Source organism: Panthera onca, chromosome X, assembly GCF_046562875.1.
Source record: "Panthera onca isolate mPanOnc1 chromosome X, mPanOnc1 haplotype 2, whole genome shotgun sequence".
In the NCBI taxonomy this organism is placed as follows: Eukaryota; Metazoa; Chordata; class Mammalia; order Carnivora; family Felidae; genus Panthera; species Panthera onca.
The window spans coordinates 80,918,460-80,924,921 of record NC_138357.1 but is presented as its reverse complement, the minus strand read 5'-3'; positions in this window follow the sequence as shown (position 1 = coordinate 80,924,921).

The window sequence follows — 6,462 nt, the reverse complement described above, 5'->3', positions numbered from 1 at the left end:
ATGTATAGTGTAGCCACTATGGAAAACAGCATGGAAGTTCCTCAAAAAGTTAAAAATAGAACTACCCTATGATCCAGCAATTGCACTACTAGGTATTTACCCAAGGGATACTTATTGAAAGGGATGCATGCACCCCAATGTTTGTAGCAGCATTGTCTACAATAACCACATTATGGAAATAGCCCAAGTGTACACTGAAAGATTAATGGATGAAGAAGATACAGTACATATGTACAATGGAATATTACTCAACCATAAAAAAGAACAAAATCTTGCCATTTTCATGGATGTAGATGGAGCTAGGGAGTATTATGCGAAATAAAATAAGTTAGAGAAAGACAAATGCCATATGATTTTCCTAACACGTGGAGTTTAAGAAGCAAAACAAATGTACATAGCTGAAAGAAAAAGAAAATAAAATCAAGAAATAGGCTCATACCTATAGAGAACAAACTGATGGTTACAGAAGGGGTGGTAGGTGGGGGGGATGTGTTAAATAGGTGATGGATAATTAGGAGAGCAGTTGTTGTGATGAACACCAGGTGTTGTATGTAAGTGGTAAATCACTAAATTCCACACCTGAAATTAATATTACAAAGTATGTTAATTAACCAGAATTTAAATACTAACTTGGAGAAAATTTTTAAAAGCTTATGGGGAAAAATATTGCACATATGAAAGAAAGCATATATTATTTTTCTTGTTCTGACAGACTTATTTTACTTAGCATAATACTCTCTAGCTACATCAATGTCATTGCAAATGGTAAGATTTCATTATTTTTCATGGCTGAGTAATATTCCATTGTGTATATACTACTTCTTTATCCATTTATCAATTGATGGACTTTGGGGATCTTTCCATAATTTTACTATGGATGAAAATGCTGCTAAACATATCAGGGTGTATGTGCCCCTTCACATCAGTATTTTTATATCCTTTGGGTAAATACATAGTTGTGCAATTGCTGAGTCATAGGTAGTTTTATTTTTAACTCTTTGAGGAAACTCCATACTATTTTACAGAGTGACTGCACCACTTTACGTTCCCACCAACAGTATAAGAGGGTTCACTTTTCTCCACATCCTCACCAACATCTGTTGTTTCCTATGTTGTTAATTTTAGCAATTCTGACAGATGTGAGGTGTTATCTCTTTATGGATTTTATTTGTATTTCCCTAAGGATGAGTGATGCTGATAATCTTTTCCTGTGTCTGTTAGCCATCTATATGACTTCTTTGGATACATGCCTTTTAATTTCTTTTGTTGTCTGATTGCTGAGGGTAGATCTTCCAGTAATATGCTAAATAACAATGGTGAGAGTGGACATCCCTGTCTTGTTCCTGACTGTGGAGGAAACGATCTCTATTGCTCCCCATTGAGGATGATATTAGCTGTGGGTCTTTTGTGTATGGCCTTCATTATGTTGAGATATGTTCCCTATATCCCTACTTTGTTGAGGGTTTATATCAAGAAATGATGCTGACTTTGACAAATGCTTTTTCTGCATCTTTTGAGAGGATCATATGGTTCTTATCCTTTCTTTTATTAATGTGGTATAACACAATGATTGATTTACAAATACCAAACCTCCCTTGCAGCACAAGAATCAATCCCACTAGATCGTGGTGAATAAATCTTTTATTTTCTGTGTAGAAAGCAACTTTATTTTGTTTTTTAACTTTTATTTAAATTTTAGTTAATTAACATAAAATGAAACATTGGTATCTGGAGTAGAATTCAGTGATTCATCACTTACATACAACACCCAGAGCTCATCATAACAATTGCCCTCTTTTATACCCATCACCCATCTAGCTCACCTCCCACCCACCTCTCTCCATCATCCTTAGTTTGTTCTCTATTGCTCACAGACTCTTGTGATTTGCTTCCCTCTCTCCTCATTCCCCTTATCATATGTTCATCTTTTTTTTCTTAAATTCCACATATGAGTGAAATCATACAGTATTTGTTTTTCTCTGATTGACTTATTTCTCTTGACATAATACATTCTACCTCCACCCACATTGTTGCAAATGGCAGGTTTAATTCTTTTGATGGCTGAGTAATATTCCATTTTATATTTACATATATAGATAGATTATAGATAGATAGATAGATAGATAGATAGATAGATAGATAGATAGATACATCTTCCTTATCCATTCATTAGGTGATAAACATTTGAGTTCTCCCCATTGTTTGCTACTATTGGTAATGCTTGTATAAACATTGAGATATATGTACACCTTCAAATCTGTATTTGTGTAATATTTTTGTAAATACCTAGTACTGCAATTGCTGGATCATAGGGTAGTTACACTTTTAGTTTTGGAGAAACCTCCATAATGTTCTCCAGAGTGGCTGTATCTGTTTGCATTCCCACAAACACTGCAAGAGGGTTGCCCTTTTCGGAAACATTGTCAATACCTGTTGTGTCTTGTGTTGTTAATTTTACCCATTCTGACAGGTGTATAGTGGTATCTCATCGTGGTTTTGATTTGTATTTCGTGGATGATCAGTGATGTGGGACATCATTTCGTGTGTCTCTTAGGCACATGAATGTCTTATTTGGAAGCATGTCTATGTTTTCTGCCCATTTTTTAACTGGGTTATTTGTTTTGTGTGTGTGTGTGTCTTGAGTTTGATAAGTTCTTTATAGATTTTGGATACTAACTGATTATTAAATATGTTGTTTGAAAATCTCTTCTCCCATTCTGTAAGTTGCCTTTCAGTTTTGTTTACTGTCTCTGTCACTGTGTAGAAGCTTTTTATCTTGATGAGGTCCCAATACTTCATGTTTCCTTTTGTTTCCATTCCGTGATAATGTGTCTAGTAAGAAGTTGGTATGGCTGGTGTCAAAGAAGTTGCTGCCTGTGCTCTACTCCAGAATTTTGATGGTTTCCTGTCTCACATTAGGTATTTCACCCCCTTTTAAATTTGTTATTGTGTATGGTGTAAGAAAGTGGTCCAGTTTCCTTCTTTTTCATTTTGTTGTTCAGTGTTTTCAACACATTTTTTGAAGAGACTTTTTCCATTGGATATTCTTTCCTGCTTTGTTGAAGATTTGGTGACCATATACTTGTCAATCCATTTCTGGGTTTTATATTCTGTTCCATTGATCTATGTGTCTGTTTTTGCGCCAGTACCATACTGTCTTCATCACTACACCTTTGTAGTAGAGCTTGAAATCGATAATTGTGATGCCTCAAGTTTTGTTTTTCATATATGTATATAATTTTTTTGAAAAATTGGTTTCCATACAACACCCAGTGCTCATCCCAACAGGTGTCCTCCCCAGTGCCCATCACCCACTTTCTCCTCTCCCCCATCCCCCATCAACCCTCAGTGTGTTCTCAGTATTTAAGAGTCTCTTATGGTTTGCCTCCTTCCTTCTCTGTAAATTTCCCCCCTTCCCCTCCCCCACCCTGGTCTTCTGTTAAGTTTCGCAGGATCCACATAAGAGTGAAAACATATGGCATCTGTCTTTCTCTGTATGACTTTTTTCACTTAGCAAAACACAATCCAGATCCATCCATGTTGCTACAAATGGCCATATTTCATTCTTTCTCATTGCCAAGTAGTATTCCATTGCATTTATAAACCACAATTTCTTTATCCATTCGTCACTTGATGGACATTTAGGCTCTTTCCATAATTGGCTATTGTTGAAAGTGTTGCTATAAACATTGGGGTACAAGTGCCCCTATGCATCAGCACGCCTGTATCCCTTGGGTAAATTCCTAGTAGTGCTATTCCTGGGTCACAGGGTAGTTCTATTTTTAATTTTTTGAGGAACCTCCACACTGTTTTCCAGAGTGGCTGCACCAATTTGCATTCCCACCAGCAGTGCAAGAGGGTTCCCGATTCTCCACATCCTCGCCAGCACCTATAGTCTCCTGACATGTTCATTTTAGCCACTTTGAATGGCGTGACGTGATATCTCAGTGTGGTTTCGATTTGTATTTCCCTGATGAGGAGTGATGTTGTGCATCTTTTCATGTGCCTGTTGGCCATCTGGATGCCTTCTTTAGAGAAGTCTCTATTCATGTCTTATGCCCATTAATTCACTGGATTATTTGTTTTTCGGGTGTGGAGTTTGGGGAGTTCTTTATATATTTTGTATACTAGCCCTTTGTCTGATATGTCATTTGCAAATATCTTTTCCCATTCCGTTGGTTGCTTTTAGTTTTGCTGATTGTTTCCTTTGCAGTGCAGAAGCTTTTTATCTTGATGAGGTCCCAATAGTTCATTGTTGCTTTTAATTCCCTTGCCTTTGGGGATGTGTCGAGTAGGAAATTGTGGCTGAGGTCAGAGAGTTGTTTTCCTGCATTCTTTTCTAGGATTTTGATGGTTTCCTGTCTCACATTCAGGTCCTTCATCCATTTTGAGTTTATTTTTGTGAGGGGTGTAAAAAAGTGTTCTAGTTTCATTCTTCTGCATGCTGCTGTCCAGTTCTCCCAGCACCACTTGTTAAAGAGACTGTCTTTTTTTTCCATTGGATATTCTTTCCTGCTTTGTCAAAGATTAGTTGGCCATATTTTTGTGGGTCCAAATCTGGAGTCTTTATTCTATTCCATTGTTCTGTGTGTCTGTCTTTGTGCCAATACCATAGTGTCTTGATGATTACAGCTTTGTAGTAGAGGCTAAAGTCTGGGATTATGATGCCTCCAGCTTTGGTATTCTTCTTCAGTATTACTTTAGCTATTCGGGGTCTTTTGTGGTTCCATACAAATTTTAGGATTGCTTGTTCTAACTTTGAGAAGAAGGCTGGTGCAATTTTGATTGGGATTGCATTGAATGTGTAGATAGCTTTGGGTAGTGTTGACATTTTGACAATATTTATTCTTCCAATCCATGAACACGGAATATATTTCCATTTCTTTGTATCTTCTTCAATTTCCTTCATAAGCTTTCTATAGTTTTCAGCATACAGATCTTTTACATCTTTGGTTAGGTTTATTCCTAGGTATTTTATGCTTCTTGTTGCAATTGTGAATGGGATCAGCTTCTTTATTTGTCTTTTTGTTGCTTCTTTATTGCTGTATAAAAATGCAACTGATTTCTGTCCATTAATTTTGTATCTTGAGACTTTGCTGAATTCATGTATCAGTTCTAGCAGACTTTGGGTGGAGTCTATCGCGTGTTCCATGTATAGTATCATGTCGTGTGCAAAAAGTGAAAGCTTGACTTCATCTTTGCCAATTTTGATGCCTTTGATTTCATTTTGTTGTCTGATGGCTGATGCTACAACTTCCAGCACTATGTTAAACAGCAGTGGTGAGAGTGTAAATCCCTGTCGTCTTCCTGATCTCAGGGGGAAAGCTCTCAGTTTTTCTCCATTGAGGATGATGTTAGCTGTGGGCTTTTCATAAATGGCTTTTATGATGTTTACGTATGTTCCTTCTATCCCGACTTTCTCGAGGGATTTTATTAAGAAAGGATGCTGGACTTTGACAAATGTTTTTTCTGCATTGATTGACAGGATCATATGGTTCTCATCTTTTTTTTTTTATTAATGTGATGTATCACATTGATTGATTTGTGAATGTTGAACCAGCCATGCAGCACAGGAACGAATCCCACCTGATCATGGTGAATAATTCTTTTTATATGCTGTTGAATTCGATTTGCTAGTATCTTGTTGAGAATTTTTGCACCCATATTCATCTGGGATATTGGCCTGTAGTTCTCTCTCTCTCTCTCTCTCTCTCTCTCTCTCTCTCTTTTTCTCTTTTGCTGGGTCACTGTAAACTTTGGGAATCAAAGAAAAGCTGGCTTCAAGGAATGAGTCTGGAAGTTTTCCTTCCCTTTCTATTTTTTGGAATAGCTTGAGAAGGATAGGTATTATCTCTGCCTTAAATATCTGGTAGAATTCCCCAGGGAAGCCTTCTGGTTCTGGACTGTTATTTGTCGGGAGATTTTTGATAACTGATTCAATTTCTTAACTAGTTATAGGTCTGTTCTAATTTTCTATTTCTTCCCGTTTGAGTTTTGGAAGTGTGTGGATGTTTAGGAATTTGTCCATTTCTTCCAGGTTGTCCATTTTGTTGGCATATTATTTTTCATAGTATTCCCTGATAATTGCTTGTGTTTCTGAGGGATTGGTTGTAATAATTCCATTTTCATGCATTATTTATCTATTTGGGTCCTCTCCCTTTTCTTTTTGAGAAGTTGGCTAGAGGTTTATCAATTCTGTTTATTTTTTCAAAACAATAACTCTTGGTTTCATTGATCTTCTCTACTGTTTTATTTTTAGATTCTATATTGTTTATTTCTGCTCTGATCTTTATTATTTCTCTTCTTCTGCTGGGTTTGGGGTGTCTTTGCTGTTCTGCGTCTAGTTCCTTTATGTCTGTTGTTAGATTTTGTATTTGGGATTTTTCTTGTTTCTTGAGATAGACTGGATTGCAATGTATTTTCCTTTTCAGAATTGCTTTGGATATTCACGTTTTCTGTTTT